We start from the raw sequence: 26,533 nt of genomic DNA on the forward strand, positions 1-26,533 counted from the left end.
ATTTGAGGCATGAGTGGATTACTTTAATAAAAGGTAGTATGTTGAGATGTTTAAGAAAATTCTCCCATAAGACTTATCACAGAAGTGATGTTCTAACAATAATATCTCAAAACTAGATTTTTTAAGTTTAACATGAATAGTTCCACAGTCAAATATTTTTCAAAACAGACTAAGCCAAATGACTGTTACTTACTTGAATTATTGTAATATCCTTCCTGTTCCTAGTTTCACAATCACCCAAATACATAAAATAGATTGTATTAGTCTGCTCAGAATGTCATAACAAAATACCATATGTTGGCTGGTTTAGACAACAGAAATATATTTTCTCACAATTCTGGAGGCTGGGAAGTCCAAGATCAAGGTGCTGGCCAATTCAGTTCCTGAGGAGGACTCTATTTCTGGCTTGCAGATGGTTGCCTTCTTGCTGTGTCCTCATGTGGCAAAGAGACAGCAAGCTCTCTGGTATGCCTTCTTATAAGGGCACTAATCCCATCAGGAAGGCCCCACCCTCATAATCTTATCTAACCCTACTTATCTCCCAAAGACCCCATCTTCAAATACTATCACATTGGGAGTTAGAGCTTCAACATATGAATTTGGGGGAAACACAGGCAATTCAGTCCAGAGCATAGATAGGTAACATTTTTCAAGATCATCCTCAAAAACTGCTACCAGTGATTGCTCCAAAATCCAAATCTAACCAGATCCTTTCCTACCTAAAATTCCCTAATACTTAGCATAGTTTGGGAGTAGGATCTGAATTGTTCAGCACAGAATAAGGAGTCCTCATGATGTAGCCTTCACCCACTTCTCCAGCTTTATGTCATATCAATTCCCACATGTACCCTAAGCTATGGTTAAACTAAACTACCTGCCACTCCCAGCATGCACCACACTCTCCTTTTGCCTTCTACCTTTAGACTGAATGTTCCCTACACTAGAATATTCTGCCTCTACATTGCCGGGCTTAGTTGCACTTATTCTTAAAGTGTGCACTTAATAACCTCCTTGAGTCAGAACCTTCCCTACACCCTTCCCCCCAAAGCGGGTTAGGTGTTCCTCCTCTGGACTCACTGCTGGATCTTCTGCCCACCTCTGTGATAGACAGCACTTGCCAAGCTGTACTTGAACCGCTGACTCATGTGTCTCCCTTACTAAGCTGTGAATTCTCCTGAGGCCAGGAATAGCACCTTTGGTCCCTGTGTCATCAGCACAAGGCCTAACACACAGTCGGTATTCCAAAAAAAAAAAAAATGAACAGATAAAAACATGAATCAAATAGACCATAAAAGAGTTTGAAAAAAGAAAATGAAAGAAGATGGAAGCAGTTTTTATTCCCAACACTTCACATTCGTCTCCCATAGACATATTTCTAGTTAGTTAGAAATTTGCACAAAGTTTTGGTGATTATCTCAGTCATCAGCAAAATGGAACACAACATAGAAATAACTACAGAGTCAAGAGCAAAGAGAGGAAGAGAATGAATAGAATAGGCAAACACAGAACACACAGCAGAGTGTTTATCTGTAAAACAAACTTTACACTCTCCCAATGTCACGGGTTAGTTTACTACCTTTTAACATTTTTCATAAATGCCAATGAACAACTGGTGGACCCCTCACCAAATAAAACGTCTCATTCAGACTTGCAGATGGCACTTTTAGGTATAAATTGATTAAAGCACCTTCCCTAGAAAAACAACTCACTTGAGCGTCCCTCATCAGAAATGCCAACTTTATATACAGGAGTCAGAGCAAAACTGTGCTTTATAAACTGTAAAGTCCACTACAAATGCCAGCGGTTGTTACTGTCTGAATTACCCTTGCAGGGTGATGGTCCTTCGGCAGGAGGGTGCCTTAATTAAGAGGAGGGAAATGACTTGATGCTCCATCTGACTCACATTTTGCCTTTTTCTCCTCTCAAGAGAAACAAGCTCTAATGATACATTTTCCGATGACCAAACATTAACTCATCCGCTGAAACCTCCTCAATGACTAAAAAGTTCCTTGCTTCATAATAAACCAGTAGCTTGAAATTGTAGTGTAAATACAAGAAAGGGAGTCAAATTTTTATGCTTCTTCCTCAACCCACAACACCCTAAAAAATAATAAACTTTAATGTAATCCGAAGAGCAGATTTTTAGACATGACGCTACAAAAGAGATTATCCACTACTAGCCCTTAGTAGAGGTAGAAAAAAAAGTGCTCTAATACGCTTTTGTCCTGTGGCTACAATTAAGGTTGAAAAGGCCTTCGGTTTTCCCCTCTAGGACATCATCAGATTCGAATGACTCCTGTCTCGTCCTCATCTCCCCTCGGTGTGCTCTTTCAAAAGAGCCTCCACAACCGTCCAGTTGCCCCTGAGCAACTCCTTCCTGCTTTCAACTTTCACCACTCACTCAAAGCCTCTCCTCTCTTGTCCTAAAATTTGCTGATTCTATTTCTTTACTCTCTTTCATCATTCCCCTTCCCCAAATCATAACACCGGATCTTTAATGACTCATGGAAAAGATCATTAAAAAAAAAAAAAAATTGACAGTGGTCCATTGTGATACAATAGAGAATGCGTAACACAAAATAACAGCTCCCTTGATTCAAAATAACAAGTATTTATTGAGGGCCCACTGTGTGCCCTGTAAGGGCTACCAAACAAGATCAGCTTTCAACAAAGCTGAGAGCTTTGTGAGAGGAGTTGATTCATCCCCACGTCCCTCCACTCAGCTCATCAGAGTATCTCATACATAAAGGAGGGCCCCTCTGAAGTCCAGAGAGGTTTGGGCCTCTTCCACTGTGATGACTTCTGGTATTATATAAAGAAATGTCAAAACAGAGTGACAAAAACTGTGTATGTTTTAAATATTTACAAAACATGCCAGGCAATATTACTGGGCTGGTCTCAAGATAATTACACGGTCCAGTAATGAGACACAAGTCCAAAGTTGTATGATCCAGGATGCCTCCTTTCAATCCTGTTGGTATATTTCTGGGGCTCTATCATTCAAAAGTAACGTCAAGACCAATGTGAAGGCCCTTGAGAGTGGACGCTTGGACCAAGGGGCGCTCATGTCCACCACCACCTCCCAAGGTGCCTACATAGCAGTGAGTGGAAGAGTCAGTAAACAACTCAACAGTGAACATAAGGTCTCTGTCCTCAAGGAATTTACAAACTAATTGGAAAAAAAAAAAAAAAAAAAGACACACTCTCCACTCCCATCCCTCTCCAAATATAATGGAAGAAATATTGCACCAGGAGACCAGGATCCCATACTGCCTCCATCAGTGACTGATCCATCACAAAGTCTTTAATCTTGGGCAAGTCCTCTTCAATACATTTAAACTTCAGGGTTTTCTTTTTCTTTTCCTGTAAAATGGAAGAATACTCATCTTGGCCCTGCCTTCTGTGCAAAGGTTATTTAGAGGCTCACATAAGATGTGGTGGTGTTTTGGTAAACTGCAAAGCCCTCCACAAATGTGAGCTACATAGGAACAAAGGTTGAATACTTAATCATATGCTGCCTTATCATCACCATTAAAAAAAGTTAATAATATTTATAAACATATAAGTTCAGAACTTGATATTGTTGTGTCCAGGGAATAATAAGAGAAGGAGGGGAGAAAAGGTTTATGGCTATGACTTGAAAGTAAAGCAGTTTCATGGGGCTCCAGAGAGTTCTGGCAATTTTTCTGTGAATATCTGAATATTCCTTGTAATCGTTACTCCTTGTTGAAATAACGTCCATGAGTAACCACAAAGATGACTACTCCCCAAACAAACCCAGATTTATTCCCCAAGGCCCCATACTATGCCAGGCTTTTTCTGCAGTTAGAACTTCTAGAGTCATTTGCTCTAGCAAGTCTCCTCCCTCTCAACTCACTCTAATCTCATTTCCTCCCTCATGCTAAACTTACACAAACAGGACTAATGCCACCCTAAATTACCAAAACAAACTGCCCTGGAGAACCCTTATCTGTTTGGGTCACAAGACTACCTGGGAGAGCCTCCCCTTCCTCCAGGTGGATGAAGAAGACACTCCCCTTGACGTCCCTCCCGCTCCCCCAATTCCCAGACTCGGCCCTTCTCCCTGCACTCACCCCGTGGACCCTGGGGCAGATCACCCTCTCAGCCCTTCTCCCCAGGCAGGTTGATCCCCCCCTTGAACTTCATGCCCGGACCTGGAGAAGCTCTCAATGGTCTCCAGCCGAGCCCTTTCTCCTGAGCTATTACCACTTTTCTTCTGACAGCTCCCCCTGGACGTCCCAGAGCCGCTCAAGCAGGACTTGTCAAATTGAGCCTGTCCCCTTATAGCATTCCCTTCGCCTCCCTATTCTGTTCCGTGATCGCCGCCCACCCCCGCTGCAACCTGAGATTCTCCTCCTTCTACCTCACCACAAAGAGCAGATCAGTCAGCTCAACTCCCTCAACAGCCCTGAAATCTCTACTGTCCTCTCCAGCCACTTTTGTCACTGTTTCTTGACCAGACTGCTGTTCCCCTGCCTCCACATGAGTGTTCCCGAAGTGTGGGACATGTTCTACTGGTGGTCCCCCAACATGATGCTCCATGGTTCTTAATTTTTTTTTTCTTTCCAATGGTTAATGTTTTTCCTATTACATATTAAAATAAATTCTTAAGGTGCACGTCGAGACCACATTTCCACAAGTATAGTTGCTTTGAACAGACTTTCATGCACATTGGAATAACCTGGGGACCTTTAAAAATACATCCCAGACCAATTAAATCACAGCCCTGGACAGGGGGATGGGTATCAGGTTTGGAAATTCCCACATGCTTCCAATGTGCAGACGAATTTGGGAATGACTCCATCAGAATGAGCCTGAAACAGGTATTTACGGAAAAAGGCTGTGCCCATTTAAAGAAAAATGAAGTAATTAGTCAAAGGTATGGTAAACAATTAGGAAGGGTGCCCAAGGGCACCCTTGTTTGCCCAGGGTTCTAGCACTGAAAATCCTGGGAGAGCTCTCTGTCCCAGGCAAACTAGGATAGTTGGTCACGCTACTCAGATGAAGCAGCGCCTGAAGTTTGGGAATGAGTGCTAGCATTTCCCAAAACATGTTCAGCAAAATACCATCCACTCTCCCTGGGGTGTGAACAGCTGTGTGGCTATAAAGGGTTCCACTGTGGAATAAACTTGAAAGACCCCAGGGATATCCCAGGATAGATGATTCAATTAATGGTTTTCCTCAACGCCAGCTTCTCGGAACTTCCACTGAACTCTGGTCATTTACAGTGTCTGAGAAAAAGACATATCCTGCATTTCTCAAGCTCATATGAGGACCTTTTTTGTGGAGCACTATATGATTGAGGTTTCAAGAGACTTTCTGTTAAATGTTGCCTCACTTTTACTTCCAGGCAATTCTGGGAAAAAGTGAATCTGATAATGTCACTTCCTCATTATCAAGCTCATGCTTTAAAAAAAAAAAAAAAAAAAAAGGCCAAACTCTTTGGCAGTGGTCTACTTTCCCAGCTCTCCCATCTTTTCCCTTCCTGTGTTCTAATGTTTTTCAAATTTTTAGAAGCGTTCAAATCACCTGGAGATAGTGTTGCAATGCTGATTCTGATTCAGTAGTACTGGGGTGGGCCTGAGACTCTGCATTTCTAGTGATGCTAACTCCCAAATGATGCCATTACTGCTGATCCAAGGACCACATTTAAGTAGCATGGCTCTGGTCACACTCAGTTCTAAAGGATGCTATCTTTCCTACAAGCCTCTGTGCCTCGAAGGCCCTTTTCCCACCTGATGCCTTCCTACTCATCCCTCAAGATGCTTGAGAACATCATTACCCTGAGAAGATGACCTTGCTGCCCTCTCAAACAGAACTGCACATTCCAACTTTATGTTTACAGCTCCATTCTGGTGCTTCACTCTGGTGTAGCTTGACTATTTTTCTGTCTCTCCCAAACTGAGCTCTCTTGACAGCCTTTCTGTCTTTATATTCCCAGTGCCTGGTACACGGTAGCTAGTCAACAAATCTATACAGAAGGAAGGAGTGGCTACACAAAAGAAATGCATGAACTTGGTCTAGGGAAGACTTTTAGAAAATGAGGTTATTATACAGAATCCAATTTTCAGCTTGGAGTTTTGTGGTTGAGGATCTTCAGCAAGAGAAACAAGCAGAATTTATGCTATCATTGCACAGAGTCAAACCACAAAGGACTATCATCGCCTATTTTTTATAGGATACAAAACAATAAAATTCCCAATTTTCTCAAAGTGAAAACGAAACCCAGATAATCTTCTGATTAACATTTAACAGACTAAAATCGCCAGGCACAGTGGAAAATGAAACACCATTGACCTCTAAATCTGTGTTCATCTACTTTACAGAGAATCCTTCTGACAATTCTAAGTTTAAACAAACCTTTGTGAAAAGAGTACTCGAGCAGGTTTAATGTAGTCACAGCTGTCAAAATCACGGGCAATGTATCGCACTTAAGAGAGCATTTGAAAATGTGTCAATAATTATAATTAGACACTTGTACCAGATCTAATATACTTTCACTGCCCTTTAACTTCAACTGATGTGAAATTAAAACCAGTTTCTTAAAAGTCCAACTCTCAGAACATAATTTAATTCTAAAGTAGATATAAAACCTGTCACACTACTGAGATAGAGTACATTTTACTCAAGAGGAGAAAAGGCCGCAGTATTGTAATACATCATTTTAGGTAAGGTGACCACCTTTAATGCTGAAAGGGTAAAATATATTATCAAGGTGACAAAAATCTTCCAATATTTACTTCACCTCTTTGTATTTAAAGATTTTCTCTTCAAAATTATGCATGACCCGCACAGCCCAGAAATAATAACTATTAATATTCCAGTTTATTTCCTACCAGTCTTTTTTTCTCTATATCCATATAGTATGTAACTACAAACCTGAATTGTACCATGGTTTATGTTTATGGAATTGTACATAATTTATGTATATGGAATTATACTGTTTTAGTGTCCTGCTTTTTCTACTTAATGTTGTTTTATATAACCTCCATGGTCATTCTATTCATTCCAAAATTTTCTTTGTGCCTACAATAGATAAGGCAGTAAACTAGGGACAGAATACACACACAGGGAGTAATAGACAGACATAGTCCCTGTTCTCAATATTTACCCCACAGATATACTAACAGTATACACACATACACACACACACACACACACACACACAGAGTCTTTGTGTATACATACCTAACCTTTACAGGTTATTGTAGAACATTTAAGTCATTTCCATTTTTTTCTTTTTCGCTACTCTACAGAGACTTGAATAAATTTGTATACTTAAAGAGCTTTAGGGATTTTTTTGTTTGTTTTTTGATGAGTAACCAAGGGCTCAAAATCTTTTCCAGAAAAACTACATTTATATTAGCAGCCCAAAATTTCCAAGTCTTTCAAATGAAAAAATCCAAGCATGTTGCTTAATTTTAGGGGAACCAATTCTAAAGAAAAAATGCAGTACAGGGAATAAACATGAATTTTATATTACATTTTATTTACTTGGTTTTGAATTTTTAAATACATCTAATTTGGTAACCACCAGGAAATCCAATCATCTTATTAATCTATACCAGTTAAATACCTCAAAATATTAAATAATCCCCTATTTTACCTTCTTCATATTATAAAATACTTTGAAAGAGCTAAAGTAGTCTGCTCTGGTCTGTTCCAAAGTCATAAATAAAATTTCGCTGTTTCTTAAAGACTGTCTGTCATAGGCCTATTGCTTTTTTTTTTTTAATTATTTATTTATTTATTTATTTATGGCTGTGTTGGGTCTTCGTTTCTGTGCGAGGGCTTTCTCTAGTTGTGGCAAGCGGGGGCCACTCTTCATCGCGGTGCGCGGGCCTCTCATTATCGCGGCCTCTCTTGTTGCGGAGCACAAGCTCCAGACGCGCAGGCTCAGTAGTTGTGGCTCACGGGCCCAGCTGCTCTGCGGCATGTGGGATCTTCCCAGACCAGGGCTCGAACCCGTGTGCCCTGCATTGGCAGGCAGATTCCCAACCACTGCGCCACCAGGGAAGCCGGCCTATTGCTTTTTTAAAAAAGCTATTACAAAAATAAAATATTTTTCCCTAAGTCTAAAAATCCATTGCCTCTACTCTTGCTCAATAATAGAAAGCTGACTATATAGGTTTCTTGGTCACTAATGCCTACTTACCACTCACCGTATTTTAAAAAAAGAAAAAAAAAAAAAAGAGAGAGAGAGAGACAACCAACCATATAAGCTCTGCTTTTAACATAAAGCACAAACCAGACCCAGTGCTTTAAAACAATCAAAGTAAAGCTGTGGTTAGCAAGGCTCCCAAAGCCTAGGGTTCTTCATAGACTCAAACTTACACAGGGGAAAAAAAAATCATCAAGCTCCATTTACTGGAAGGACCAAAACGGAGGAAGACTGAGAAAATCAACAAATTATCAAACTTTAGAAATAGCTGAGTCTATGCCCTTCTTCAAAGATGAGGAAAGAAAAGTACTACAAAGAAAAAGGTTGATAAAGTGACTTTCTTGGGCCACAAAATTGGTTTACACCAGAGGACAGACTAGTGCTTGAGTCTTATGGGTTACTTTCTCATTTCCACCATGCCATTTTGCTTCACTGACACAACCCAATATCCAATTCATGATACAACCCATACCGTAATTTCAAATGTAAATACCCTTTAATTCAGCAATTCCAATCCTAGATATTTACCCCCAGATATACAGGAGATAGAAAGACAGACGGATCTACATATACATCTATATCTAAATCAATATGTAGATATAGTAGTAAATGTAAAGCTAGTCACTGCAACATTGTAACACATAATGTTACCTAAAATAACAAGTGAAAGACTGGCTGAATACATTATGATACATCCACACAATGAAATACCTTTCAAAAGAATGAGGAAACTCCGTGGTAGTGATAGCAAAACATTTCCAAAATAAATTAAATTTAAAAAGTCAGGTGTAAAATTGAAATGTGCACATTATGATACAATGTATAGGAAAAACACATTAGTATGTGTTTGTAAATGTAAAAGCTATCACTGGAAGGATACACAATTAGTTTTAATCATGGTTTTTCTCCAGGAAGGTAAAGTAGAAGGCTGGAGGACAAAAGTTACCTTTCACTGTATACCCTTCCTATACTTCAAGTCTTGCCTTGAGCACATGTAACATAACATAAATTTCATTTCTAGAACAGAAAATATTTTAATAAATGATTTTTGATTTTGATCTTAAAAATATATGATTTTTAAGAAAAAACTTATAAGAACCCATATTAACATATATATGTAATGAAATAAAGCTATGTGTGTATTAGAAATAAAAACACCAATTTGAAAAAAAAATTTTTTAAGAGTAGGATGGCCCAAAAAGGAGACTGAAATATCCAAGACAAAAGTCTTTATGAGAACAAAAGAAATGCCCTCCTGGAAGATTTCCATGTTCAATACCCACATCTGAAAAAGATTCACTCCACCTGTGCTTAGACTGTCCTAAAACAATAAGACCCTTAGGGATTAAAAGGGAACCAGGGGAGAAGGAGAGTAGCTGAGGTGGACCTAAACTGATTAAGTAACAATGAGTTGGAGGGAATCCTAAACAAATAAGCCAAGAGAAGGGAAAAAACAAAACAAAACAAAACAAAACCTCATCTGAATTTGAAAAGGACATTCCATTCTAAACTGAACCATTCTCTGACATTTTCCCCCCATCTCAGGACTACAGCAACATTTTCTATCACCTGTGTACCAAAAAAAAAAAAAAAGATAAAAAGTCATTGCTTGAATCCTTTTCACCTAAGTAAGGCTTAGCAAAATAGGCATAAACATAACTTACAGGTGTCACTCATCAAAAAGCATATCTGCCTTTGATTCTATGAGCAGATGTTCATCAGTTCCCATGTTTAAAAGCTGAAGATTGTTATTGTACTCCTTTGTTAGGATAAACATTTGGTTTATTTGCAAGACAGGGCACTTGACCCAAAAAAGTCAATAAGAGACTTTGAACTGTTTGTAGCTGGTTCATTTTATCATTCAGACCTTAGCCCACTTCTTCCCATTTCCAAAAGGCATTTCCATCCTCTTCCACAGCTCCAAGCCCTTATCTCCAGGGTTCCAGGATCATATTTGACAGGGTTCCAGTCAACTCCTCACTAGACTCAAGTAGGCCCTCTTCTAGGTCTGTGTCCCACCAGAACCTCAAGGCTAGTACCATGCCCTATCTCAAACCAGCTCCTCTTACCAACCTTCTGCTTTCTTTTAAGATCAACACCATTCTCCTAGTCATCCAGGTTCCAAAAGTCAGATACGTTTGTCCATCACCCATCCCTCCCCCTCTCTTCACAAAAAATGATGTATTCACTCTACAGCTTCTCCAGCCCAAAACCCTAATTCTACCTACTTTCATTTCCTCTTAGGTGCTGGCCATCTACCTTCACCACTAAACTAACCATCAATCGCCAACGAAGGCTATATAACAGGGGTTTCACACTCATATGCCTATAGCGACAATGCAGTTAGCACACAGTAGTGAGGCAGGCTAGGGGTCCAAAGAAATAAAGAATAAATAGCAACTGATGCTGGGCCTCAGTATCCGGGGGAAAACAGGATGAGCCAGGACTGTGGTAAACACAGCACACACGTCCCCGCAGACAGACACAATCACAATCACAGGTTTCCTGCAGGAATATGGGCCTGCTGCTGCCAGAGCTTTCAATTTTACAGGAGTAGGTGGAAATTTGGAATTTTTGTGGGAAATTTCCCCATATTTAAATGTTGGCAACCATTTAAAAAAATGTTTTGAATGCAGTATCAAACAGGACACAACTCTGAGGTGTATTCAGCCCAGGGGCCATCAGTTTTCAACCTCTGCTATAAAGCATGGTGACTTGGGGATGTATAGCCTGGGTTAAAGCTCAGACGTGGGACCTTACACATCCTCCATCACCCCTCTGAGTCTCAGTCTCTCCTTCTGTAGAATGGGGATAATAAGATGAAGTATCTCACAGAGTTGTATGAGCCTTAAATGAGAGAATGCAAGTAAGGGGCCTGATCAGGTCCTCCTTCACAGGTATTATTATCTTATTGCTGCTCTTTAAAAATCAAGTCTAAAACCTCTAGTCTGGCATTCAAAGTAAACCATACTTTGGCTCTGAATCTCCCTTTCTAAGTTTTCTTCTAAAGTGCTCTTACCTTAAGGTACTCCAATCACATCACAAAGAGCTTTTAACTTTTTTAACTTCCAGGAATTACCATATATGCTTGGCAAAAAAAAAAAAAAAAATTAAAAAAAAGTGGGAGAGGGTATGCAATATAACCATTTAAACAGCACTGGCCATTCTACTCAGGACACTTTGGCCTGGAAATTAGTACAAACCCAGAGACATGAGTCTGCTGTTCCTTTGAGATGTCTCAGGTCTTAATGCCTCTCCAAGAAGCTACACCTCAAGGCACTGAGTCTGATTCTAGTGATTAAAAATATCTACAACTCTGGGACTTCCCTGGTGGCACAGTGGTTAGGAGTCCGTCTGCTAATGCAGGGGACACAGGTTCAAGCCCTGGTTCGGGAAGATCCCACATGCCGTGCACCAACTAAGCCCGTGCACCACAACTACTGAGCCTGTGCTCTAAAGCAGGAGCCACAACTACTGAGCCTGCGTGCCACAACTCCTGAAGCCTGTGCGCCTAGAGCCCGTGCTCCGCAACAAGAGAAGCCACCGCAATGAGAAGCCCACGCACCGCAACGAAGAGTAGCCCCCCGCTCACCGCAACTAGAGAAAGCCTGTGCTCAACAACGCAGCCAAAAATAAAATAAATAAATAAATAAATTTATTTTAAAATATGTATGTACAACTCTGTTTTTTACAACTTGACTCAAACAAAAGCCAACTACCTTGTATTTACTTGCCCCATTCCCTGGTTTTGGAATGTTGCCTATTCCACAGCCTACACACATATAGATACCTCTCCAAATGATAACATCAAAATGGAACCTCTTTCCAAGGCCAGCCAAACAGCTACTTCCTCAAAGGTGTTGGTTGATCCTTATCCCTCTGTATCTTGTGACCAAGATACTCAGAGTTCTGCCCTTCATAGTTACATGTGTGATTCTTCAAACCCTTACTCAAGTGCACCTTAAGATCAACTTGGTTTTACTGAACTTGACAAATGCTTAATAAATGAACGACAAAGAGAGGAAAAAGAGGAAGCAGAAGCAGCAGCAAGGCAGGGAAATGTTAATGATAAAGACGATGACAACAATGATCGTCGCCGCCATGGGACTGTGCTCTTACTTACATCTCTGAATGCAAAGAGCTGTACCCTACGAACCACGTGTTGCGTTTCTGAACAATAAATGTACAGGGGTATCTTCCCCACCTCTCTCTTGTCCTTTTGGGGCACGTGACCTGCATAGGCACTCCTGCTGTCCCCATACTATGAAAAATTACCCTCCCATTCAAATATAATCTAAATAAACAGGGAGCTAAGTGGCTCCTGCCACCAGTTTAAATTAATTAGTCCCACCTTCGATGCTGATTGGGATCAAGATAATGATGCACTCTTGAAGCTGGTCCAAAACACATATTAGTCACTTTAATCAGATTTGGAGAAACAAGCAAAGACCCCTACACAGAGAGAAGAACACCAGGATTGGGGGGAGGATGGGGGAGCAGAGGGGTCTGCAGAGTGACTGAGACTCATACAAGAAGAAAAACAGAATTCTCACCCAGATTAGAAAATATTCAATAAACAAATTAAGGCTGATTTTCACAATACTTAGAATAGGTTTTTCTAAACAGCTGCCTAGAACCATTAGCAAGTTGTGAAATCAGTTTAGTAGATAGAGACCAGAAGTTTTTGTAACAAAAACTGAATAGAAATTAGAAAGCATTGCAATAGTGTTTTGTAAAATGTGTAATTCAGCTTTATCTTTAATATGCGTGCGTATGTGTGTATGTGCACTCAGTCATGATGTAAAATCAACTGCTGAGAGTCAAAAATGTTTTTAAAACACTGAAATAGAACGTTTGTGTTTATATAATCTCTGGGGACTAAGATTTTCCATTTTTTACTAGGCCACACTCATAAAATAGGAGAATGTTTGTTCTTGCCACCTGTTGTGCACAATAGTTCAGTTCTTCAAGTTCAAAAAAGCCTATAAAAAATATCATTGGGCACACTTTTCCCTTACCATTTTCCTATTCCCATAAAGGAAGGTAAGAGTCACTCTAGAAAACCACCTACACTTTTTCTTCCTACTGGTTGTCCCTCCATATATTTCTATCTCTTGTCAGTCCCTGACATCAAGTTACAAGTCCAAAAGCTTTGGCTCTCTCGGTGGTTATTTGCTTATAAGCACTGAACTATCACTTAAGGAGAGTGAAAAAGCACATTGGATTTTCACCCAGAGTGTAACACCGCTTATCAATCACGGCAAAAGTGAAGATTCAGAACTTGGTTTAAAATAGCTCCTCAACCTATCCCCTCTAGACCAGAAATGCTTTTTCTCAAGTTCTTTTTATGGCTCATTTTTCTCAGTACCTTCTCTCCAAACTCCAAGTATCATCCCACATCTAATATCTAGCTTTGTCCGAGATCACCCCTACCTTCCTTTATCCCCTCTGCACATTTCTCTTCAAACTCAAGGTTATTTTTTAGTTCAGTCAATAATTCTTCCAAAAATGCCTAAAAAAGAAAAAGAAACAAAAACTAGAGCAATCTTATTTTCAATGGCATCCATGCTGCATGGTGGCCACAAAGGCCCATCCGGCTTTCATAGATGAGCAAGGCACCCAGCTGTCACGCATTCGAGTGGAAAAGGTCTACGTGGGACACCCACTCAAATCAGCCCTTAAAAACCTACCGAAAGAGGAGTTTACTTTGGATTCTGTCCATTTTCCCAAGAGGTCATCCACCTTCCACCTCTCACATGAGCACTGTCTACCACACTATTTTCACAGTCAACTGTTTGAGAACATATGCAACAGGAGAAAGTTAGTGTCAAGAAGTCAATTCACCAGTGTTTGAGTCCCAGCCACACACATGGTACTGCAGCAGTCCTGGCTCTGCAGGCTAGGAAAAATTAGTTGAGATATTTTTCCCCCAAAAAAGAGGTGTCATCCTGAACTCCAAAAACAATCAAAAAAAGGAAACATATACGAAGAGAATACAATAGATGTTTGTTGAGTTCACTAAGTTAAAATACCAAGCATAATAAAGGAATATCAAAAACAGTTCCTTCAACCTAGAGTGTCTTTTGTCCCTGGTTCCCAAACACATTTAAGGACTTGTGTCTGGCATCATCTTGTCTTGCGACCGCCTCCCTGACTGTCTAGAGCACTGGCTTCCTTTGCTCCTTTCACGTGCAACCATCCAATCATTCTCTCAGCAATTAAAAAACAATTTACTGACTGTGTGGTCCGGGCCAGGTATTATATTAGGTGCCAGAGATACACAAAAGATGAATACGACACAGTCCTTGCCCTCAAGGAGCCCAGCGAGAGAATTTGAAAAGTCTTAAATTGGTGAAGGGAAATGAATTGTGTAGAACTTTAAAAATGGAGGAATGAATAACTTAAAGCCCTTGCCCTCAAAGAGATCAATCAAATCCCAGAATGAGTAGTGAAGATGACCAAACACTAAAAGAATGTCAAAAGGCAAAATCCAGGAAGCATTCTTGCTTGCAATGACCAACCATTCTGAGCCCTGAAGGATTTGACCGTCCTCAAAAGTGGGGGAAAGAGGGATAGGGCAGCCAAGGTTTAGCGTTATGATGAGAGAGCTGAACTCCTGCAAACCCATCAGGACACCTGTGCTAAATCGGACCCTCTGACCTAGCCCATCCTCCAAAAACAAACTTCACCTGCTGCATGAACCTCCACAAAATTTGGAAAGGCTAAAATGTAAAGTCACTTTCCCAGTCACAGAAATAAAGGTCAAATACCCAGAGCAAACAATGAAGCAACTCGAATGGGCAAAGTGGAATGTTGGTCAAAGACTGAAACCCAAAAATCAAACAACTGAGTAGCGGTGGCTCTGGAAAACAAAGCTCTCCTGGATCACAGAAGAGTCTTTTAGACATATAAACAAGCTCAGATTTCCAGAAAGACATATAAGAGCACAAGAATATTATTCGACTGTGCAGCCGGTTTGAATATTGGGGGTGGGGGAAATATTTGTTTCAACTTCAAAAAGGAAGCTGCTGGGTCTCCTATTAGTTAATTTTGAGAGCATAAGTTCAAGTAAAACTACCTTCTATCTGAACCAACGGCAGAGACGTGCCCACCACACCAGCCTGACGACGCTCTTTGACAAGGGGTCTTTAATTTGAAGGCCCTTCCCAATAGACAAATCCTGGTTCGGAACTTCTGATTCTTAAACTAGCATGGCAAGCAAGAGCAGTCTATGGCCAAGTATTAAAAAAGAAGAGGTAAGTATTCCATTTGGTTCTTTTCAGAGCTGGAGTTGGCCACAGAAAGAAACACAAAGTTTTCACTCCAAGAGATCAAAGAAAGCATTTTGTACCAGGAAACCCAATTCAAATCCTCATTTCCAGGAATAAAGCCACAGTGCCCAATATTTGCTTGGGAAAACAAAACAGGAGACTATGTGGACTCCAATTAAAATCTCTGATGGCTTTATTTCAGAGCCTCGCCAGTTTAATGCTGTGAACATTTTAGCCAGGCACTGCTTTAACTTAAATAGCGGCTTCCCAGTCTGAATGGTCACACTTACACTGGGTAAAACCGAAAGCGTTTTAACACTTCATGACAGCATTCTTTGCCCCATCCTGAGCACTAGATATATAAGACAAGGTGATGCTGAGAAGTGCCAGCTTCAGCCCAGCCCATGTCTCCCATAACCGCCGTCAGGAGAAACCACACAACAGTCCGTGCTGTTATTCTAGTCACAGTATTGGAAATGAGAGTGGAAGCAGGAGAAAATGGGCAGGGGGCAGGGGGGACATACCTCAATCTTATTCAGGTACGACAACAATCAGCTTGCTTTAAAATTATCACCTGGGGTCTTGTCAATCAGCCAACAGTTCTTGCGTGCCTACTTCACACAGGCACCAAGCTAAGTCTACACAGTGCAGTGAAATACTCCCCAAGTAATCATTATGTTAATGGTTATGTGTTTAATTTCCTTTATCTTTTTATAAAAAAGTATGCATCGTGTATGTAGGTTATAAAGTCTAAAAATAAAATCAGCACCCATGAACGCATCACTTAATCCAAAAACCAGAATATCACCCAATACTGTATCATCTAACTACCTCCTCCACCCCACCCAGATCCCCAGGTCCCCGCACACACACACACACACACACACACACACACACACACACAGAATTCATTATCCTGAACTTGGGTTTCAATCTAAGTATGAATGCATCGGGCTTCCCTGGTGGCGCAGTGGTTAAGAATCCGCCTGCCAATGCTAGGGGACACGGGTTCGAGCCCTGGTCTGGGAAGATCCCACATGCCACAGAGCAACTAAGCCCGTGCGCCACAACTACTGAGCCCATGAGCCACAAGTAATGAAGCCCACGCGCCTAGAGCCCGTGCTCTGCAACAAGAGAAGCCACCGCAATGAGAGGCCTGCGCACCACAAGGAAGAGTAGCCCCCGCTCGCTGCAACTAGAGAAAGCCCGCGTGCAGCAACGAAGACCCAACGCAACCAAAAATTAATTAATTAATTATTTTAAAAAAGTATGAATGCATCTTTAGGATTATTTCCTAATCATAACCAGTGAGTTAGCTTTCCAGATACAGCAGTGTTATATTGTTTCTTCTTAAAAGATGATGTCTTTAAGGGTTTTTTTTAAAGGTGAATCGCTTTAAAGACAAATACTAACTAATTAATAGACTGAGACAGACTTAGCTATGGTAAACTCATGAAGACAGTGTACAAATGAATGACCTTTGGCAAACACTGGCAAGAATGGCCGAGAACATGGGTTCCACAGTCCCACAAACTCCTGGTTCAAATCCCCCACTCCACCACTGACTAGCTCTACAGCTTAGGGCAACTTAATTTTGCCAAGCCTCAATTTCTTATTGTAAAGGAATGAAATGATAATAAAACATATGGTTATTGTGAAAATATAATGAAAAAGGGCGTGTAAGGAGCTGAGCACAGTGCCCGGCAGGTTGTATCCACTCCACTTCCTCCCCAAATCAACATGTCTGTCATTAAATTCACTCAAAACACATCAGAGGATTTTGCCACCGTCAGTAGTTTACTTCTCCCTGATTTCTAACATGTAAAAATAAATCAAGAGTCAGGGATCCAACAGCAGAGCAAGCACAGAGGAGAGTTTCCAGTCCCAGCTCCTGTTTGCCTAAGGTACACTATTTACGCATTGATTCCATCTTCACCTCATGACCTTGAATAGCAGGATCATTTTTCAAATCCATTCCTACCCCATCCCTCCCTCCCACAGAAAGCTGGACTTCTCAATCCCACCTTACCTAGAAGCCTATCACGATCATCACGGGACTAGTTCTGTGCAATCTAGGGTAAGATAGAGGCATAGTCTCTACTTACTGATTCAATCAGTTATCCGTTCTGTCGACAAATGCACAAAATTTGGTAAATCACTACTTTGAAAAAAGAACATTACAATACTATTAATGGAATTAAGTTCCTCACTTCTGAAATTAATTCGCCACATTCCTGAATATGGCATACTCCTCCATCTTTACTCTGCATCCTTAGTATCCTTTTAAATTACTTAAAGGTAACAAGAAACTTATTCGGATTCAAATGATCACTCTCTTCCAAGGTACGAAAGTTGTAAAACTACTACCTATATCAAGTTTTATTTAAAACCACTCTCTCCATTTCAAGTAAAACTTACCCATACTTCTAGAAAAGGAGAGAATGAACCCATCCCAGCCCTTGATTTTTTTTCCCATCTATCCAGAATTTATTGCAACATCATTCACCATCTTTGAGTATTTTCAGAAGGGGTGACGGTAGAAATGCGATTATCCAACACACAATGCCATCAGGCTAAGGCCTACACATCTCAGCCTCAAAAGACTTCTGTTTTTTTAATCCCAGGACAGAAAACAAAAACAACTGAATCACAAGAAAGGAGAATTGGTCTTAGAAGCCAGGTGATCCTAGTCCTGACCAGGCCTAAGATAACCTCCCAACCCCTGTGTCCCCATCAGTGAAATGGTGAAGATCCATATTTCATACTCAAGCATACTGTAAAACCGGGTGGTGAGGCCAGTGTCTGAGGTCAGCACAAGTCTAGTGTCTGCTGGCTGCCCGAGCCCGGGCCCCCTGCCAGCCACCCACCTCCAGAGACAAGTGCCAGGACATACTATAGTGTTTCCATTTAAGGATCGCCACTTGGATCAGCCCAGCTCTTGAAATTTCTTACCACCACCTTTCCAGGAAGAATTTTTGGGGGGGAAAAGGGAGGTGGTGTCTATTTTTTGCCACCGCCTTTCCTTGGGCTGTCAGAGCAGTCTGCATCTGTGGGACAGGATTCTTTAAAACCACTGGGTTAGCCATGTCTAAATGCGAGGGCCTCTTTTCAAAAATATACAAAGTACATATGAGATCAGTCCCTTTTCTCATCATCATCGAACTCCCACCTCACACAGTTCAAAAAAGAAAGCAAGCCCAATAAAATGAACAAATCCATTGTATTACTTTGCTACCTCTCTCCCAAAGCCACGTTAAGCACAACTTTTTAACCAAGACATTTCTTTTGCTACTAAGTGGAATGTTTTCTTCCCTAAGTAGCTTCTTGAAGAGTTTCTCTCCCATGCAAGGAGCGTTCAAAACTCCCGGGGAAAAGAAGGGGAGTCTGCGGAGAGTGGGAGACCTATCTGGCACAAACTGGACAGAGCTGAGGCAGTCCAGAACCCGACGGAAGTTAGGGAGTCCGGCAGCCCCAGAGGCCCACATCTCTCCCCAGCGCACCCAAGGGTCTAGCCTCGCTGTTTTGGTGACCGTGTTGAAGGAAGGATTTTTAAACTTGGCAAAGTACCGTGCAACATCTGTAACCACATTTGCCTTCTGGGGATCGGAAGATGAATCCCACATTCCTGGCTTTCAAGCTTTTTTGAAACTGCAGCTAGGAAGAACTGAGGGAGGGAGGGCGTTGAGCAGAGTTTATTGGCTGTCTTTCCAGCAGAAAATTCCTCTTGGAAGAGACGGATATTTTGAGGGTGGGGGTGATTCGCCCATCCCTTTACTCTCTACCAAGCTCAGCTAGGAAGGTGAGCCCCGTGGCCAGGCGGTCAGATCGATTTACAAGTCAGAGGCACGCACCCTGAAGGAGTTCACTACATGCACACACGCGCGCGCACACACACGCACACACACACACACACACTGCAAAGCAGAGACCACCGCACTCCGCGCCTCTGCCCTCTGCCACATCCCACCGGCAGTTCAGGCCCACAGCAAGACAGTTTTGTTCCGCGGCGGCTTCCCCCACCGAGAGTGAATCGGCTTGGGGGAGAAAGGAATGAAAGCGAGGGGGAGGCACCTCAGACGCCCACCCTCCCACCCCCAATTCCTGCCCCTTCTCCCGCTAGGCTCCCTCCTCCCTCGGTCCTCCCGGCTCCGGCAGGCGCGGCCGGCGACCTGCACTAACCTCTGGTCCCGCGGCGGCGGGGGACCGAGCCGGGGGAGGCGGAGTGCGAGCCAGCCGGGCGCTGCAGGTCGGCGCGGCACGGCGCGGGGCGGGGCGGTGCAGCCGGCGAGGGAGCCCGGAACTCCGCGGGGCCGAAGGCCGGCGGCCGGCCCAGAGCGGCAGCGGCGGCGGCTGCGGCGGGCGGCTGCGGCGAGCCGGTGCGGGGCGCCGGGGGCTTTCCGGCCTTGGGGCCGGCGCGGCTGGCCGAGGAGCAGCCTGGCAGCGGCGGCGGCAGCGGCAGCCACCCCGGGGAAAGAGCCGGAGGAGGGAGGGGAGGCGGGGTGAAGAGAAGGCGGAGAAGGAAGGGGAGGAGGGCGGGCGGAATAAACTTCCCGAGGCGCTACGGCACGGGCTGGAAAGACGGCCGCGGGCGGGCCGGGTGGGGGCTGGCCCGGGGGGCGGCGGGGGTTGGGGGGTAGGACGGTCACTGAGAGTAGAAAAGTTCCCCCAGCGCCGAGGGGGAGGCTGCGGCTGCAAAGAGCAGGAGCCGGAGCGGGAGGAGCGGGAGGAGGAGGAGAAGGAAGTGGCTGCGGAGCGCTCGGCCAATGAGTGTCTGGAGCTGTGATTAACCAGGCAGCAACACATCATTTCCTCCCGGCGCGGATCCAGGGAGCCGGGAGGGAGAGGGAAGGCGGCGGGGCGGGGCCGTCCCCGCGCCCCCTGCAGGCGCCTAGCCGGGGGCGAGCCCGCCGAGCCCCGCCGAGCCTGGCCGAGCCGCCCCCGGCGCGCCCGGCGCTGTCTGGCCGGCAAGGAGGAGGCTGCGAGCGCGCCGCCCGCGGGGCTCCTCGGAGGCGGGGAGGCGGCGGGGCAGGCCCGAGCCGGGCTCCCACGGCCGGGGTGGGAGGTGGCGAGGCTGCGCAGCGGGGTGAGTGCCCAGGTAGGCGCGGGCGGGGCCGTCTGGACAGCTCCCGGGGGCGGGAGGGCCGGCGGGCGGGCGGGCTGCCTCCCGGGCTCGGGACTTCGGGCGGCGTGCGGCTGGAGTCCAGCTTGGCAGACTTAGGCTGGATTCTCGGAGAGAAGCCTCGGCATTCTCATCCAGGCCATTTCTGACCTGTCTTCGATCCCCTTCCACTTCGCTTATTTCCTCGCAAGGTCTGGGGTTATGCAAGAGCTTGCCATTTTTGCAGTCCGCCTCCTTAGTAATAAAAATATGCATTTGGGGCGTGGGGAGGGGGTTCTGCGGTAATCTAGCCCTGTCCTAGGCGCCATGAGAGCTTACAGTGGATAGGAAGGGACATTCCTCGCCAGAGAGAGGCTGACAACCTCGGTCCTTAGATACACAAAACACACCAGTGTGCTAATATTATCCAGAGCATCAAAAAGGCATGAGGATCAAATTTTGCATGGTGCCTGCTGAGTGTAAGGAAAGCACCAAGCCATTTTCTCTGCCCTCTAGAAGTTTAGAATGCACAGTTCTATCACAAAGCCAAATAAAAGCGTGAAGCTAATAAATGGGAATACCATAAAGTATTTTTATCTCTACAGGTTCATTCATGCAGCAGGCATTTACTGGGTGACTGTCTGCAGTACTGCAAAAGGCTGCAAAGAAAATGGAAGATCTGGTCCCTGCAGGTCAGGAGTTTACAATCTAATTAGAAACACAAGGCAAATATACATGAAACCCCTAGAAAAGAATCCCCAGGTACTATACAAGCAAGAAGATGTAGAAGGCTGGGGGCATTTTCCCATAAGGGGAAGGGCTTTGTACCTGTATGACTGGTGGGAATCAGGAGAGGAAATTACAGGTCAGTCAAGCAAGAGTGCCTGTATGTATTCTGGCTCTGTAGAACAATGTGGCAGGGACCTCAGTGTCACTTGGCTGAAGCGTCAGCCCTGCCACTTACAAACTGTGTGACCTTGGGCACATTTTTACCCTCTTTAAGAGGGAATATAGCCTGTCTCATGAGGTTTGTTGTGCGGTTCAAATGAGATTACACACATGTGGGAGCTTCTCAAGCTGCTGTGTAAATATTCCTCGGTCGGGTCCATTTACAGCGTCCTCATGTTACTGATCTCTTCTTGGTAAGCTGTTTTGTAGTATCCTCTAGGCTGTAAGCTCCAAGAGGGCAGAAACCAAGTTTGGTTGTGTCCACCATGTATCATCATGCCTAGCAGAGTAGCACATGTGAGTACTCAATGAAGGTTTGCTGAGTAAGTCAATAAATGAACTAATGAATCCTGTTAAGCTTTTGACTGTTCCTTTTATCTCTAACTTCACAGTGGTCTTATTGTGTGGCTGGCTCAATGCAGAATCCTCTAACTCAACCCTCATGTAAACTAAGTTGTATTCCAGGAGACTCTCTGGGAGGATTCTGGGTACTTCTTGCAGCCTTGTAACATAGATAAATTGATAGAGGTGTGTGTGTGTGTGTGTGTGTGTGTGTGTGTGTGTGTATAAAACAGGAGGATACACAAGGATACAGCCTTTAACACAAGGCCCACCAATGCAAGGATACAGCCCAAATACAGTCCTTTGGCTTGGATACCTTAACCCAGGGTTTCTCAACCTTGGTGCTATAGACATCTTTGGTTGGATAATTATTGTGGGGTGCTGTCCTGTGCAGTGTAAGAGGTTTTGCAGCATCCTTGACCTCTATCCATTACATGTAAATAGGACTCCCTCCACAGTCATGACAACCAAAAATGTCTCCAGACATTGCCAAATGTCCAGGGAGGTGGGAGGGAGCAAAATCACTGCCCGTTGAGAACCACGGCTCACCCCAACATCTAACCCACTGATTTAACTCTGGTGGAAAATCACACTAGTAAAGTAACTTGGAGGAAATACATCTTCTGTTTTTCTCAGATTCCCAGATCTCTTCCATCGTATGTTTCAGGGAGCAGGACTCTTGTTAATTAATTGCCTGCTGCATTGTGAATTGGCAACTCTTCTGTTTTCTGCATATCCTCCTCCTTTACGCCCAGATCAACATGTTCATTTCTAAAAGTCAACAGCTTTCAAAAACTATTAGGAAGCAGAATCTCGAGCAACCTAAGAGCCCTGTACAATATTTTCCTATAAAATTGGGGAAATTTATTCCATAAAATTTTGCAGATTGTAAGTGATACAGAATATAAATTATAATTTTTAGAAATGATTTCATTTAAAATATCTAAGTAACTACAGTGCGTGATTTTCTCTCATCTTAAAGCCATTTCTTTTTGGCTCCCAGAGTGTTTTCCTTTCATAATGGTATAAAGGAACATGGCTTATTAAAACCTATAAAGCAAAATTCAGCTTAGTTATGTATATCAACTTTTACAAGCAAATTCTTTAGAAGAATATTGGTGGGATGTTTGAGAGCTGGTGTTGATGAGAATCATGATGGATTGATGTGCTGCAGTTAAATTTCTAGAGGTTTCTGGAAGAAAAATAAAGATTAATGGTTGAAGGAATGAACAAACAAATTCTGATAAGTCTGTTCATTTGATTTGGGCATGTAGAACCAAAAAAAAATCCCTGCTCCCAGCAGGCAATAGTACCATGTTTACAATGCGAGCAGACATTTTTGTTCAGCAAGACAATATCATCTGTCTTATTAAATAAAGTTATTTGAAGCATTGGTTTTATAGTTTTGTTCATATTTAGTTTTGGTTGTACAGTTGTGTAATGGTTACAAGCATATGGAGATTAGTTGACATCTAGTTGAGTGGTCGTTCACATTTAAGTTGAGCGTTGAAGGCTGGGTAGGCATCCAAACTGCTTAGAAAAAGCGCACAGTTTGAGGGCTGGATGTGGTTTATGGTAAAGCAATTCTCCCATTTCTGTTTTGTTAGACTGGAACTAGGACACATACTCTTAGGGGATCTCCAAGTTCTCTATGAAATTTGTTCTTTTGCTTCAGTTACAATATTTTTAAAAGAAATTAATATCATATTAAAGTAATTAATATGATGCATATTCTGGATCATATAAATGTCTACCATACAACCATGATTCCACTACCCTTTTTTGCTACGTACCTATAAAGAACATGCAGTTTATTTAAATGAAATTTTATAAAAATTACTTAAGGCATCACTGAAGGTCCATGGAATTTTTTTTCCTTTTGAAGGTGTCCATACATTACTCAAGTGTGAGAAATACTGACCAAGCTGCATCGTAACTATTCCTGGCGAATGATGAATTAAAAGACCCTGGGATCTAGAATTTAGTCCTAATACTGAGGCCCATAAGAAACCAGTATTATGTTCCAAAGATTGAAATGACTGGATCAGAACAGTAAGAGGTGGAAGGGAAATCATAACCTGAAAGGGTCACTAAAAATCCTATCAGGACTGGAACCCTTTTCCTCAAAAGGTAAACATTTAACCAGTTAGGACAGACACTTGTTTATCTTCCAGTTAAACTTTCCCAGGTGTATGAATGACTCGTTAATTGTTCATTTCATACAAGACTTTATTGGCCATCCACCATATTCAAAGAACTGTCGGAGCTACAGCCACTTCCCACTTGGGAAAGTTCATCCAGTGATTCCTGGCACAGCGGGTTACATGCAAACCAGTGCGCGGCTATGAGCCAACCATGTGATAAAAGAGGCATTACAAAACCATTGCAGAAAGGAAAGATTATTCATTAAACAATGTTGAGGCACTTGGACAAAATCCTATTATTGCATCTTCTCACACCATTCCTGAAAAGATTTCCAGAAGAAATAAAGAGTTAAACATATTTTTTAGATTATAAATTAACTCAAAGCAAGTATAGGTAGATACCTTTGGATGAGGAAAGGACTTTTTTTGTCTGTACCACAGGGCTTGCAGGATCCCAGACCAGGAATCGAACCCAGGCCCACAGCAGTGAAAATGCCAATTCTTAACCACTGGACCGCCAGGGAATTCCCAGAAAGGACTTTCTAAATAAAAGCTATGGAAGAAATAAAAAAGATTGGTTGGCTTGACTATGTAAATTTTTTTCCTTAAAATGTCTTAGGGAACAAGCAAACAAATAAAAGGGGGTGGGGGGAGCCAAGTAGTGAAGCTACTTACAACATATACTCAACAGGGTTAAAATCTTTAATATATTAAAAAAACTTACAAATGAACAAAATGTACCTTTTAATAGAAAGTTGGGTAGATGTCATAACAGACGAGGAAAAATAAATTTTACATATGAACATTAGGAAAAAGTTTACTCTAAAAATTGAAAGGGTAGTGCAAACAAAACTGAGAGAAAATGTTTTACACAATTTGTCAGCAATTGAGCATCTTATCTGTGGGTAAGATTGACTTTTAAAGGACATTCAGTTGCTGTGGAGACTGTAAACTGGAAAGCAGTTTCTTGAAGATAATTAAATGATATGTATCAAATACCTTAAAAATATTTATACCCCGATACTTTAATCCCATTTCAGGAATTTATTCTATGAAAATAATCATCAATCACACAAAGATTTATATAAAAGAATGACCATCATCTAATAATTTTGGAAATGCCAACAATAAAGCATAAGTTGAAAAAATAGGATACAAAGAAAATATTCCAATTCCATGACCCTTATAAACACACGAATCCCTCACACTCACATATACACAAAGATGAAAGACTAGAAGGAAATTATCTCAGGTGTGTGGTAATTATCTTTGAATCATGGATAGGGTTGACTTATTCTTTACACATGTCTGTATGTTGTAAGTTTTCTATATTACTTTCATAAGCAGAAATAATGATTATAAAAATAGAAATGCATATATTTTTAAAGGGTCTGACGATCATGGAACAAACCTAACTGGTGAGGAATGTATATGGACTTATATGTGTGAAGCGGGAGTTAGGAATTAGAGAATAGAATTCAAATTAGGCCTTTTTGTGCTCTGCTGGTAGGTCCATATCTTTCAGAAGAAAATTTCCCAGAGGCCTCAGAGCCTTGTCTCATTCTTTGCCTGCATCTCAGTCTCTTTGTGACTCATTTCCTTGCAACCTTGAGGGCTAGATGCCCATCAGCCCTGTGCTCGGTCTTGCACACATCCTGAAGCTGCTTGAGTTTCTAATTCGCTTAACTATGGTTAATTTTGCTACATTGTAGAGATGTGGATTTTTAAAAGCTACTCCCGTGGATGAATGCCCTCAGGACAACCAAATTAATTCCTTCCTCAAATTAAACAAATATATTTTGAATATAACTGTGTAGTTCTTGGTAGAATCCAGCATTACAGTGGCTTTTTGTTTTTAAGGAACATTCCTTTGCCTGACTGGTCCCTCCGAACACTGGCATCATGAAGACATTTTCATGGATAAGAAATCAAATTAATTTTCCAAGTCCTAGTGTAGCCCTACTCTACCAATATCTAAAATCCAAAGGCTTCCTTTTTGTTAACCTACTTTTGTTTAATGAAACTCCAGAGATCAGCTGCTAAGTAAGGTTAATTACATATAGCCGAGGACTAGCTATGTGACCTTAGGCAGGTAATTTCAGATTGCAGAGCCTAGCTTCTCCTTAGGTGGAAACTGAGGGGTGAATTGCGTTTCAGAGGTCTCTCAGTTTCAAAATTCCACGACTCAAGTTAGAATTACTAAGAAGCTTACTATCTGAAATTGTTGATGCTGTGTTTGACATTTTGGGGGACGAAGAGCTTAAGATTCTCTAGGAACTAACAGAAGGCCAGTGGCACTGGAGTGAAAGGAGCATATGGTGAAGTGACCAGAGAAGACTGAGGTGGCCCAGCCCATTCATGCAGGTCTCACAAGAACAGAGCCAGGGAAGTGATTAAAGGGGTTTAAGCAAAGGAGTGAGTGACAAGTTTGCTTGAAGTCATTTATCATTACACCCAAGACATCTGTACTCCTTTGTTAACAAGATTTTTCCCCTAATAATTATTTTGTGTAAAAAAAAAAGATACAAAGTATGCAAATACAAAAGGA

At 42.4% G+C, this 26,533-nt stretch overlaps 1 protein-coding gene across 2 annotated transcripts in view; it reads right to left on the bottom strand.

The window, feature by feature from the left end:
- Positions 1–19,947, bottom strand: part of ACVR1 (activin A receptor type 1) — a 134,496-nt gene extending 114,549 nt beyond the window's left edge. The window contains exon 1 of one of the 2 annotated variants that reach the window (XM_057551620.1): positions 19,633–19,947. The gene's annotated coding sequence lies outside the window, so the exon portion shown is untranslated. The remainder of the gene's footprint in view (positions 1–19,632) is intronic. The other variant, XM_057551619.1, reaches the window with a different exon arrangement.
- Positions 19,948–26,533: the final 6,586 nt, after the last annotated feature.

This window comes from Balaenoptera acutorostrata, chromosome 8 (assembly GCF_949987535.1).
Source record: "Balaenoptera acutorostrata chromosome 8, mBalAcu1.1, whole genome shotgun sequence".
Taxonomy (NCBI): Eukaryota; Metazoa; Chordata; class Mammalia; order Artiodactyla; family Balaenopteridae; genus Balaenoptera; species Balaenoptera acutorostrata.